Below are 14,722 nucleotides of genomic sequence, written 5' to 3'. Positions count from 1 at the left end.
ATGTAGGGTGGCCTAGTGCTCGCTCGGAGCATTTTATGGCTCAAACAGTACTGTTCTATTTTCTCCGGCAGGGGAAACTATTTTGCTATGTTAGGTGCCCTTTCAGAGACTTTGGAGACAGCAGTTTTGGGTGATAAGCTCTCCCATGAGCAGAGTGCTCACAACAAAGCAAAGTTATCAAGCATAGGATCTAATAATCGTAATTCTTAGGACCAGGGGTTTTCTAGATAAGGAATCTTTCTGTAATTTGGATCTCCATAGCTTTACCCACCCACTTGTGTTTAGATGATGATGAAGCAAATTGGAATGTATGGGATACATTTAATCACTGACTTGGCTAATTCTGCAAGCTTTCAAAGCAATTATGTCTCCCCAGGCATCAAGACAAATAGGAAACTAGGTTACCAGGAAATCTAGGGAATACAAACAGATGTGCTAATTGAACACCTTAAATGAATGTGCACAATCGGCACACTACAGAAAGCTACTGGATATTTGCAGAGTCTGCAATTCTACAGGTCATCCCTCCAGATCCAAACATGTACAGTGTTTACATTTCTAATTAACAGACATATGTGGATTGTCCAGTCTTCGAAACTTGTACCTCCTCTAATTTGTTACCTCTATGTTACTGCTACTGTAAACTCTTTCCCTCTTAAAGCATAAGTAAACCTTAAAAATTACTAAATGTATAATAGTTCAAGGTGCCTTTCTAAGGACATTAAATATTTGAAATGAAAATAGCTCATATGGATTTCTCGCCTGCCAACTCAGCTTTTGCACACAGAGCCCGCTGACAGCGTATTATGTGCTGTAAGACCCCCCTAACTATACAGAAAAACCCAGAAAAACATATAGTTTTGGAAAGTACACATTCTGACAAATCCAACATGGGTAAAGAGTCCTTTCTACACCAAAGTACCAATCTGCAAAGCTTTCCTAAAGTTATTGGTTTTTATGACATTTCAGAAAGCAGCCAATGGTCACAATCACACACCCCATTATGTGATCAGAACACAGCAGACTATATATTAGGTAGTCCCTGCACACAGAAGAGGGATGTTTTTATGAACATGAGAGACTAACATCACTGGTGGTTGCCCATAGCAACCAATGAGATATTTGCTCTTGTTTTCTAACTTGTAGGTGACCGTTCAAATCTAATTCCTGATTGGTTGCTATGTGCAACATCACCGGTATTAATTATTAATAAATAATTAATAAATACTCCCTAGAGTTGCAACTGATAGGTGATTTTGAATCTATGCAAGCCCTTTCCCTGTGCTCCAGATGCAGGAACAAAGTATGTGCATGCAAGCAATCCGGTTGGGGTCCCTGGCTGTCCCTCTTTTCTGCCTCATCTGTAACATTCCAGGCTGTCCCGCTTCTCTACTGGTTCCCCACTATGTGGGCACTGGAGATTTCACTATTAATAATCCCTGTAAATGCCAATTATAAAGCATAATGTACACCCTACTAAAATGCAAAAGGCTATTAGAAATAGCTTACAGCTGAGCATAAATTAACCTCTATATAATAATATATTATCATAATATTATATATATGTACATATATATATATATATATATATATATATATAGGAACAGGTGAAAACAGGCACTCACGTATAATGAAGTAATAATTTGCCTGGGTGCAGTATAAAGTGAGCATACAAAATTAGAAAGAATATGCCGCACACTCAGGTCTTAGATGCAAAAAACAAAAAATTTTTTATTTGGATCAAGGACTGACGTTTCGGCCACACAAGCAGCCTTTCTCAAAGTGCAGATGTGGCAATCAAACCCCCCTGATAAACCCAGCAGTGGCAAGCCTTGATGACATCATAGAGTGGGTGTGTCTAAACACCAGACACTGTACAGACACAATTTGAATAAAACAATTACAAAGGAAACCAAAAATGAGTAGAAAGTGCAAGAGAAGTGAATCACCCTGTGTAAAAGGAGCGGGAAATCCCAGTGAAATAAATAAAATGCAACAAGTGTGCAAAGAAAGGGCGCTTGAATCACTGTGTGGCTGAACTGCAACTCCCAGTACCCGCTCTGATTCGAAGGACGCTGTGGTAATTTGTATATGTTTGTCCATACTGTTAAGTAATACGCTCATACACATAGGTAGGCTGGCGGCTTGGGGCACAAGGAAGCGATAAGAGCACCGTAAGCACAATATTGTGCTGCAGAGGGTGTCAATGTATCAAGAAAGGGAACCATGTAGTTCACATAGCGCTCCTCAGAGCGTCTAAGTATACTTATACCTCGGCATATAGCGGAGTGTACTGACATGAGTGTCATAATTGGCGCTGTGAGACAGTGCTCATTAGCGGTTTGTTGAGGTGCCTGCGGCTAGCTGCGTGCATGACCAGGAGTCCGATGTTGGGGGACCCTATTGTCAATGCGACGCAGCAGCAGATACCGACAGGCTAGGAGCGTGTAGTGCTGGTAAAAGCATAAAGCAGACTGTATAAGTCCATTCAGAAATCCTGGGGAATGCCTTGTAGAGTTATAGCGCCCAGTGATCTGGGTTAGCACCCAACTTATTGTCAGTGAGCCTCCAATAGCCAGCCAGGGGTACCAAATACTGGACCTGATATATACAGAGTAATTGAGCTGGGTAGTATAAGGGAGAAAGTGCCTACAGTCACAGGATAGCGATGTTTGAAGAAACTCCCAAGGTAGAGGGAAAAGCAGACTAGAGAGACTATAAGTCAAGTTTCAAGACAATAGTATATACATCCGAGGCACAGTGTGAAATAGAAAACAGAGTATATAACACAGAAACACATTCGTAACAGACAGAGATGCTTAATAGTAGTAGGATACAAAGTTGCAACATAGATATTATGACATTGTATTGCACAGCATATAAGGCAAAGTAAATAGCATCAAATTGATACTTAATAGTAGTAAGTACACAATTGTTATTTTAGAAGTTAGAACACTGTGTTGTACAGTGTATAAGGCAATATAGAGCATGTTGATTATTGTACACGCATAGTGAATAAAGCACATCATCTATTGGTAAAGGGGAAGTCAAAATTAGATAGAAACAGTTCATACTATTCACTTTAAGTAGAAAGGGGCATATGAGATCAGTTCATTCAGTCCATATGGGCTTAGAGTGTTCAGTCTGTGTATCCATTTAAGTTCACAGCGTAGGAGCAGTTTTTCCCGATCACCACCCCTAACTGGTGGGGGAATGAAATCAATCACCATACATCTGAGGCTCGCAAGGGAGTGTCCTTGGGACAAGAAATGGGCGGCCACAGGGGTGTCAGCTTCACCGGTGGCCAATGCTGCCCGTATTGCCGACCTATGGTTCGCCATTCGGTCACGAAATGACGTGATTGTTTTACCGATGTACAACAAGCCACAGGGACATTTAATAAAATATATGATGTACTTAGAGGTGCAGGTAAGCCTGTGCTGCAGCAGTATTCTCCGCCCTGTGTTAGGATGGTTAAATGTAGTACCCGTAATGAGCGAGCTGCAAGTGGTACAATTGGGGCATCTGTAGCACCCTGGTCTCGCAGTTGGAAGCCACGTGTTGGGTGTAACAGATTGATAGCAGTGGGCCGGGTCGGTTTTAACCAGCATGTCACGTAAACTCCTGCCCCGTCTATAGGCAATTCTTGGTGGTGTCCTAAAGATAGGAGGTAGTGTCCGGTCCTTTTCTAGCACCGACCAATGATATAAAATAGAGTCTGTTAGGGGTTTTTTGTCAGGAGTGAACGTAGTGATGAACGTAAGTCTGTTTCCTTGTGCTGTTTGTGGTGAGGGGCTTTTGTCCCCATAGTATGCTCACGTGGTAGCTGTAGTGCTCTTTCCTTACATTGGAGTAAGTGCTGGAGATGGTATCCTCTCTGTAGAAAACGCTGTATGAGGTCATCTAGCTGTGAGTGTAAAAGGTTATGGTCTGAATTGTTGCGTACCATCCTCACCATCTGAGAGTAGGGGATGCTCCTAAGGAGATGTGGTGGATGGCAGGATGCGTGGTGTAGGAGTGTGTTCCGATCCGTACTCTTTCTGTAGGTGGTAGTCATCATGGTGCAGCCCTTAATAGTCAGTGTCAGGTCCAGGAATGCCACAGATAGTGGGTCAATGTGTGCTGTAAAGCGTATAGTGGTAGGTAGGTCATTCAATTCCTGGATCATGGACATGAATTGTTCCTGTGTGCCAGTCCACAATAACAGCAGGTCATCAATAAAGCGAAACATCTTAAAAATGTGTAGTCCATATTTAGGGAGGATGTACGTGTTTTCATAGTGGGACATGTAGATGTTAGCAAATGAAGGGGCAACATTAGACCCCATACTTGTGCCACTGGTTTGTAGGTAATAAGAAAATTCAAACTTAAAGTAATTTAGGGACAGGCAGTGGGTCAGTAGTGACAACAAAAATTCAATCGGCGGACGATCTCTGGCCTTAAAGTTCTGTAGGTACTTCTTAACCACCTCAATCCCGTCTGAGGTTGGAATAACAGTATAAAGTGAAGAAACGTCCATAGTCGCCAGTAGCAGTCCACTTGGTAGTGGATATAGGGCTTGTAATTTGGTGAGTAAGTCCCCTGTGTCCCTAATATAAGTCCCAGATGTTTGTACAATAGGTTGTAAGAAGTAGTCTACATAGATGGAAAGGGGTTGCAGAAGAGAGTCGCAAGCACTTACAATGGGGGCGACCCGGTGGAGCAGACAAACTTTTGTGGATTTTGGGGAGTGTGTAGAATATGGGACATATCGGGTATTTCTTAGTAAGGAAATTAAAGACATCAGTTGTGATCAGGCCCCCTGTCAAGCCTATTTGTAGTGTATTGTCAATTATCTTCTTGAAAGTCCACCCAGGGTCCCTATCAAGTTTGCGGTAGACAGTGGTGTCTGCCAGTTGTTGTAAAATTTCCTGCCTATAGTAGGAGTAGTCTAGCACCACTACAGAGCCCCCCTTGTCGGCTGGACGAATAATGATGTTGGCATTCTGTGAGAGACTATTGATGGCATCCCTTTCGCTCCTAGTTAAATTCGGGTACACCTGTGTAGTGTCTGTGTGTTTACGGGCCTCATCTACAAGTAATCTAGTGAAGGCTTCAATAGATTTTGGGGTGTTGGGGGGCTCAAACTGACTCGGAGCTTTAAAGCGTGAAACCTTGTCAGATGAGGTGCGAAAATGATCTTTTAATTTCATATTACGCTGAAATCTATGAATGTCAATCATCATGTCTAGTGCGTGTATTCTTGATGTGGGGACAAAGGATAAACCCTTGGAGAGGAGTGACAGTTCAGAATCAGTCAGTGTATGGGTACTCAGATTAAACACTACTTGTTCCGTGTTCTCAGGTTTCTTACGGAACGGGTGTTGGTGCCCCCCTCTCCTCTTATGGGGGCGCCCCCTACCGGAGGGCGGGTGTTTAGCCCTAAAAAACCAGCCTCAGAGGAGGCTTGTGTATTAGATGGTAGTTGATGGACTGGTGCACGGAGCGGTCTCCCTCTGCGTGGACCTTGTTCCCTCACGGGGGTGTCTGAGTCAGAGGAGGTGTTAGTGTAGGGGGAGGAATCAATTCTATCTGAGTGTGTGAACCTGTTATACGGGGCCCTCCTATCTCTGGACACAGTCTCCCCCCCAGTCAACCACCTGTAAACCCGTCTATTCTGGTAATCTGTGTTAACAGTAGTCACTTTCTGTTTCTTAAATTTATGTAATTCTGCTGTATAATGAGTGATCTGGTTTTGTAGTTTATCCAGCCACTTATGTTCTTTATCATTCGTCAGTATGGAAAGATGTGCTGATTCAAAAGCAGCGATCTCTATATTAACAGTCTTAAGGTTTTTACTGACCTCTTCTATAACCAGAAGTATTAAGTCCATGGAGCATTTATTGAGGATCTGGCACCACCTCTTGCAGAAGTCAACGTTGTTTCGTCCAATAGTAGGGATGTTGCGAATCCTAAAGCCTCTCGGTATGTGTTGTTTCTTGTAGAAATCAGACAAATATATGCCGTGTAGTTTGAGGTCTATTTCGCGCTGTTTAAGCCTCAGGAGTTGGTGATAAAGATCGGTGCTGGATGATAGAGGGGTAATGTCGTCCGCTGTTTCATCAAACAAAATGTCAGCAGCCTCAGCATCAGAAAACTGGAATCCGGATAAAGGAATCTCCACAACCTCGCGTCCATCAGATGTTGCCATAGTCAGGTGTGCTCAGTAGAGGGATATTAACGGTGTTCATAGGAGACAAAATACTCGGGTGCACTATTATCTATGATTTTCAGGAACAGGTGAAAACAGGCACTCACGTATAATGAAGTAATAATTTGCCTGGGTGCAGTATAAAGTGAGCATACAAAATTAGAAAGAATATGCCGCACACTCAGGTCTTAGATGCAAAAAACAAAAAAAATTTTATTTGGATCAAGGACTGACGTTTCGGCCACACAAGCAGCCTTTCTCAAAGTGCAGATGTGGCAATCAAACCCCCCTGATAAACCCAGCAGTGGCAAGCCTTGATGACATCATAGAGTGGGTGTGTCTAAACACCAGACACTGTACAGACACAATTTGAATAAAACAATTACAAAGGAAACCAAAAATGAGTAGAAAGTGCAAGAGAAGTGAATCACCCTGTGTAAAAGGAGCGGGAAATCCCAGTGAAATAAATAAAATGCAACAAGTGTGCAAAGAAAGGGCGCTTGAATCACTGTGTGGCTGAACTGCAACTCCCAGTACCCGCTCTGATTCGAAGGACGCTGTGGTAATTTGTATATGTTTGTCCATACTGTTAAGTAATACGCTCATACACATAGGTAGGCTGGCGGCTTGGGGCACAAGGAAGCGATAAGAGCACCGTAAGCACAATATTGTGCTGCAGAGGGTGGCAATGTATCAAGAAAGGGAACCATGTAGTTCACATAGCGCTCCTCAGAGCGTCTAAGTATACTTATACCTCGGCATATAGCGGAGTGTACTGACATGAGTGTCATAATTGGCGCTGTGAGACAGTGCTCATTAGCGGTTTGTTGAGGTGCCTGCGGCTAGCTGCGTGCATGACCAGGAGTCCGATGTTGGGGGACCCTATTGTCAATGCGACGCAGCAGCAGATAAAATTTGGGTTCATGATGCACTTTTCGCATGGTCTACCCAAGCTTTATCATTTTAGATGTGTATGGGAGGTGGGTGTTGAAGGATGTGTGATCGAGGAATAAGGTTTACAATTAGTGCTGAATATTGCAAGCACACTATTGTAATAGGAGGGATGTTTTTGGACGAAATAGTGACCAGATTTAAACATCATAACTCCTCTTTTTGTTATACTAATAATTGTCAAAGTTGATTGTGGGTAAATTCAGTGATTTCAGTGTTATGACTGATAGCAATTAGTGTCCTTGCCTCTTCCCCCTGTTTTTATAACCTTTTCTTTTAGACATACATTATTTTAGATGTAGTATCAAAAGTTACGTTTTGTTTAATTCATCGACTGTCACAAATGTGATCCATCAGAGTGATTGGTGCAATTATGGATTACTTGGTGGTAAATTTCCACAAATCAATCTCCTAATATAAGTGACCACTGGTAAAGATGAATTGATGGAAAAGGTGTTCTCCCAATGGCCTGGGTGGCCCTTTGAATGCCTACATTGTGGCAGGTTCTGAATCCATAGGTATATCCCTCTAGCTAGGAGAATAGCGCATGCAATTTTATTTTTCTGTAAGTTTATATTGATGTTCTCCACTGTTTGTATTACAAATAAAGCTGTGAGGGATTTCATCCCAAAATGATATTGTCAGTCTAGGTAAGAGATCTTCATAACGAAATGAAGCTTCCTACAGCATGGTATGGGAATGATGCCAAGCGGTATATCCACAGATTCTTGTTTGTATAGAATATATTATCTCTGCATTTTCCAGTAGTTAAAAGAATAAAAAATACCGATACTGGAGAGGGGAAATATATTATTTATGAAGTCAATTTCAGAATTTAAGGTACTAGGGCTTTTGAAGTTATTTAGCCGGAGATTTTCTCATCATATTTCATATCAAGGAAAAAGGTCTTCATAAAGAAATATATAAGAAAAGTATGTGTTTTATTATTAATGGTTTGCCATTTGCATTTACTACTTAAACATCAATAGTAAGAGAAGTCCCCAGAATGATGGTTCTGAACTGGATGTGACATTTAAATGATTTTTACTTTTTTTCTAATGGGGTAAAACACATCTACTGTATGTAAATACTAACACACAACAGTTTGATAATGGTGATAACCCTTCCCTGATGGTAACTGGGTACATAATCTGTGTATTATACACATACTTTTCTATGGTTCTTTAGATTGTAATTCCAACATCCACCCTCATGGATGGCACACTGGTGTTCTGCCTCAGTCACTGACTGACATTTTTAGGGCAAATATGTGACTTTCAGGAGGAGTGCTGAGTAATAATGACAAGACTGGATGCCACAAGCGACTTCAACAGCTTCAGATGCAGCAGAGATGCAAATATAGTGATTAGCCTGTGGCAGTATTTGCAGCCTGTGGTGCCATTCAGACAGCTAGGACAGAGGTTTTATGTAAAACTTTATGTACTCATATAGAGGAAATTGGAGCCAAATGCATTCAGGGCATGAATCACTTTTTTACATCTTTACTGAGGAAAATGTAGCTTTTACTGTAATTCATTAGATATTTCCAAGGAGTTCTGAAAATATATTATCGCACACATGAAGCAGAGAATCAAAAAATACTTTTAATCCTGGCACAGTTGCTGTAGCAGTGGCATCAGGTGCCAGCAGTGTGGCTGAGCAAAGACCTGACAGACTGGGAGACACTTTAGACCAAGACTTTATATATCCTTAAATCACAGCAGGAGGGGTTTGCTGTATTGTAGTTATGCCACTATCTAACAGTAATAATCACTTTATGTCAGACTTTAAGAGCCAGTAATTATTAATGACACCATATTAAAGCACACAAAAAGATGCCTACCACACATCAACACAACATTAGGCTAACACATAAGGCTTGGCAAATGCTTCCACATTGTTGTTTTATGGCATTATAGTGTCTAACCTTCCCCTGATCTGCTCAAACTCTGGCCCTGATCTGCCCAAATCCCACCACTTTGACTGTAAACCCTGCCTCTTTTGAAACAGCCCAGGCCCGCAGCTTGGACTGGCCCCTGACAGAGTGCTTCCTGCCCCTCCCCATGTCTTGCCATCTATAGAAACAATTGATATTATCTGTCTATCTATCTATATAGAAAAAGGCTGAGGCACACACTTATAGGGGTTACAAGTGGGGTGCAAATCAGAGAGATAATATGAATATGTAAAAAAATGCTGATGCACACCAGGAAAATGTTATCAAAAAAAGATACTCATTTTATTTACTCAATTTATTTGGATCATGTCCACATTTTCCTATCATCTATCTATCTATCTATCTATCTATCTATCTATCATCTATCTATTTATCTATCTATTCTAGCTTATCCTGACTGCATATTCCATTAAAACAATGTTGCAGAAATCAGCTCCCCTCAACATAATTTGCATTATATTTGTGATTTAAACTTTTCTTCTCCTTTATATGGAAAAAAATGTCACCAATTTTTGGTAATAGGAATTTTTTAGGGTGTAAACCTATCACTTATGTAGTTGCCATGTAGCATAACTCTGCTGCATGGCAAATGCTAATTTGACTCAGTGTACATACCCTTAAAGTTGTTGTAGAAATTGTGTTACTTTAAAAAAATCCTTTGTGCCAGACATGCCCTATAAGATATGGAAATCTTATTGGCCCAGGGATGGCTAATAGTAAATAAAAACACTTTATAAAACACCACAACAAATAATGGAGTGTTTATATATTATTCATTCTTAGGACTTTAGGCCACCTTAGGCTTTGTACAGTCTGACAGCAACCATGCCATCATGTCAACTTCTATGTTCATTTGTATTGCATAATGCACTGATTCTTAACCTCTGGGTCAGATCCAAAATTGGGTCCCCATGTTGTTTAGAGTTCCCATGAATGATCCTTTTTGGTGTGGTGGCATTTCCTTTTGCAACAGACTATAGCAATAAAAAGGTGACAGCTAATTGATTTTAAACAAAATCTTGGGTTCTGAAATGATAATCCACTTAATTTGGATCCTCTTCAAAAATGTTGAAAAACACTTGCATAAAGCTTCGATAAGATGTAAATAGACATGCAATTTGTAATACTACCACTAGATGTTGCTCTATGGTTGTTTAAGAACATGTAGGCCAGTGTTTTTCAACCTTTTTTGGGCAAAGGCACACTTGTTTCATGAAAAAAATCACGAGGCACACCACCATTAGAAAATGTTAAAAAATTTAACTCTGTGCCCAGCAGCAGTGCCCCCCTAGTACACTGGTGCCCAGCAGCAGTGCCCCCCTAGTACATTGGTGCCCAGCAGAAGTGCCCCCCTAGTACATTGGTGCCAAGAGCAGTGCCCCCCTAGTACATTGGTGCCAGCAGCAGTGCCCCCCTAGTACATTGGTGCCCAGCAGCAGTGCCCCCCCTAGTACATTGGTGCCAAGAGCAGTGCCCCCCTAGTACATTGGTGCCCAGCAGCAGTGCCCCCCTAGTACATTGGTGCCAAGAGCAGTGCCCCCCTAGTACACTGGTGCCCAGCAGCAGTGCCCCCCTAGTACATTGGTGCCCAGCAGCAGTGCCCCCCTAGTACATTGGTGCCAAGAGCAGTGCCCCCCTAGTACATTGGTGCCCTGCCTACGGCACACCAGGCAACATCTCGCGGCACAGAACAGTGGTTGAAAAACGCTGATGTAGGCAATTGCTGTATCGTTTATTAAAATATAATAAAACCCCTAAAGCAAATACAATATTTAGCTTTTTTAAATATAAGCAATTTAATTAAGTTCAATAAGAGTGATTAAATCAAACAATTGTATATAGTGATATGCACAGGCTGGGTTTCAGGAAGTAAAATCCTATACTTGCACTAAGGCAGGGGTCCCCAACCTTTCTTACTCGTGAGCCACAGTCAAACGTAAAAAGACTTGGAGAGCAACACAAGCACCATAAAAGTTTATGGAGGTGCCAAATAAGGGCTAAGATTGGCTATTAGGCAGCCTCTATGCACCCTATCAGCTTACAGGAGGCTTTATTTGGTAGTAAATCTTGTTTTTATTCAACCTAAACTTGCCCCCAAGTCAGGAATTCAAAAATAACTCCCTGGTTTGGGGGCACTGAGAGCAACATCCAAGGGGTTGGGAAGCAACATGTTGCCCCTGAGCCACTGGTTGGGGATCACTGCACTAAGGTAACTATGTCACTTGAAAATCATTTACACTACTAATAGAATGCAAGTTTCTGGGCTGCACTGATAAAAAAATAATTGCATTTAAACATGTATAACTCATGCAATTAATGTCCTAATTTGAAAGCCTTGACCATCTTTTGATTTCCTATTACATTATATTTAGGTATTTATTTAAATACCTAAATTAGATATGATGATAATAACCAGATGCCTATGTGCCAAGCAGCCCCCCACACAGCATAATGTCCTTAATAGATGTCCTTGTGGCTCACTCTGGTATATTAACATGCAGTATCTTCAAAACCCAGTCATTACACTTAAATTAACCACCTTGTTTTGTATTGCCCTTTTTTAGAAGCTGTATCCTTGAAGAGATAAGTTTGCCATATGCTTGCTAATAAAAACCATGAACCAAAGATTCTTGCTGTGGGGTTACTATCCAGGCCCATATCCAGGTACCGTCAATACTGATTCACCAAATACTTATTCGAATACTAATTCATTGAATGGCTATGCTGGGAACTTCATCTACTGGTGCACTTTATCTGATGAGAATGTCATTACTCCTATGCCATCAGTGCATTGTAATGTCACTTCAATGTCTGATTTGTCGACCTCGACAAATGAGTAGATCATACAAAGGGGGATATTTATTAATACACGAACGCTCCTAGCGTATTTTCTGCAACTTTTTTGTACCTTGTGCGACTTTTTCGTACTTTGCGACATTTGTTGTGCCGAGTACAAAAGTTTCAGATTCATTCAAGCTTCGGTATTGTGACTTTCCTTGGGCCAGGTTGGAGCTGCAGAGTGCCATTGATTCCTATGGGAGGCTTCCAAAATCATGCACAGAAGGATCAAAGTCGGAAAGGTTTTCCCGCTGTCTACAATCGCTCAGTATGAAAATTTCTGATCGCCAATATGATATTATCGTGACTAATACGATTTTTTCGTAGGCATTTTTGTGATATTTGCAATCTTCAGAAATTATCGGATCCAATCCAAATTTTTCCCATTCGGGATTCGAACTCTTGATTACATGAATGTGCCCCAAAGTATGGCTAATTCTACACTCTCAGAAAAGGGTATGCTATATACATTGAGGTGTGCATACAGGGGGATGGTGGGTAGCCTAGGGTGCTCAGCTGGCTTGGCCCACCTCTGGTTCTTTCATTAGTCTTAAAGGGGACCTGTCATCCTATCAAATAAATCCAAACCTCTTTTATCATTAGTTGAGCAAAATAAACTTTACTTACATTGTATAAATTATATAAATCTTGTTTCCTTTGGTCTTTGGATTTACAATCACAGCAAGCAGGCAGGTGCCATTTTGTAGACATTGTTATTAAAGCAAGTTTTGTATCACCGCAAAATCTTGTGTATGTACCAGAATGAAGAGAGATGGGGAACAAGAGGAGTGCAATGAAATCCAATGAAAGTGCTAAATTGAAAATATAAGCAACCTCAGGCATTGAGGCTGGGTAGGCAATATATAATAGCTGAGGTTAAAATACATTTATAACAGGTATGGGTGTTTTAATAAAAAATTAGAATTTGGTTTTTATGTTTAATTTGCAAAGGACTTTTTTTATACAGCTTTTTATGTGTGGGTGACAGGTCCCTTTAGTGGTCATGCCAATTAATCTGCATTGAAACCCACACCCCTGTTACAGTGGCTAGTGTTTCCATAGAAATATCATATACAGTATTCCCACTATGTATGGCATGTACACCACACTAAATTATATTTCTTTATCATCCTCTTTAAGGAACAAGTGGAGTGGTGCTGGATACACAGTAGACGTGTTAAAGGGCATGTTCACTTTTAGACAATAGTCTGAACTTGAAGAGCCCCTGTCAGAAAGTCTCTCTCCTCTGCCCTCTCCTCTTTCTTTTGAAGGGATTGCTGACACCAAATTGCATTTTGTCCAAACAGTAAGTTGACACTGAACTGGTTACTGTGCATGACTTCCCTCTCCTGCTTTTTTTGCATTTCATTGATCTGATTGGCTGAATCTCGTCAGCCAGTAGTATCAATGAAGTGCAAATGAAGCAGGAAAGGGAAGGCATGCACAGTAACCAGTTCAGTATCAACTTCCTGTTAGGGCAGAATGTGAGTTGGTGTCACATTCCCTTCCAAAGAGAGAGGAGAGAGAAGAGGAGAGAAAGTTATAGCAGCGCTGATCCTGGTTTGTAGCTTCAAACCCTTTTTTGTACCGTATATACTCGAGTATAAGCCGATCCGAATATAAGCCGAGGTACCTAATTTTACCTAAGAAAACTGGAAGAACCTAAGAAAACTGGAAAAACACGTAGCTCACCTCAATAGCATGCAGGCTTGATGTTCCATTGCCTGCCTGCTTCAAACAGTTCCATTCCTGCCTGCTTGTAAAGGCTCTCCCTCCCCCTCACCATTAGAGACAGACGCAGACACCGGAGCTAAAAACAGGGAGCGTGCAATGTCACGCTGGGGGGTGGGGCAAGGAACCAGGAAGGAGCGGAGCACAGAAGAGCACACAGGGAATCAGGTAGCAGAGGGTGTTAGTTGGAGTATAAGCCGAGGGTTAATTTTTCAGCACATTTTAGGTGCTGAAAAACTCGGCTTGTACTCGAGTATATATGGTAATAAAGATAATTTACAAAAAAAAACATTTCTGACAGTGGTTGTTCAAATTCTGACTGTTGTCTGAAGGTGAACATCCCCTTTAAATCTGCATAGTGAATTAAGTTTAATCACAAATGGCAATAAATAGTTTGAGTGTTTGAACACTGGATCTCCCTCCTCAGTTATGAACTAAAACAATTTTTACAAGTTAGTTGTTGTTGTTGTGTGCAGTATACATTATGGACACAGAGGTCCTTACTGAAGGTATGGGTCAAATTTGACATAGTCACTGAATAACCAGTAACCAATGATCAGGTGGATGTTTCCAGGGTTGTTTTTCATGTGTTGGCATGAGTTTATAGGATATGCTCCACCAGACTAATTAAACCCCCACTGGCAAATCCTTTTTACAGAACATGAGGAACAACATGGAAATAAACACAAATGGCTACAATATTTGCTGATTTTCCTTTTACCTTTAGATATAAGATCTGACCTGGTGATAAATATCCCTGAAGAAATAGTCCACTATTATATAGTAATCATGTGCAAGTTCTAGGAAGATCAAGGGCATTTCTGGGCAAAAACAAAATGCATCCGTTGATGGCTTTATGTCAATACCAGAAAGAAATTCTAATGATATGTACATTGTGATGGACAGACTCATAAACAATCTAATGGTCTTCATTATCCATAAGTCACAAGAACCAGTAAATTATCTAATTAAAAGTAGGCACAGAGTGTTTTTTTTAGTATTGCCTTCTCAGCAAGTAAGAATTTAGATGTAGAGAGCAGAAAATGCATGCTTAA

The sequence above is a fragment of the Xenopus tropicalis genome, chromosome 2 (genome assembly GCF_000004195.4).
Source record: "Xenopus tropicalis strain Nigerian chromosome 2, UCB_Xtro_10.0, whole genome shotgun sequence".
Taxonomy (NCBI): domain Eukaryota; kingdom Metazoa; phylum Chordata; class Amphibia; order Anura; family Pipidae; genus Xenopus; species Xenopus tropicalis.
The sequence above is the reverse complement of the archived record's forward strand: the minus strand, read 5'-3'. Positions refer to the sequence as shown.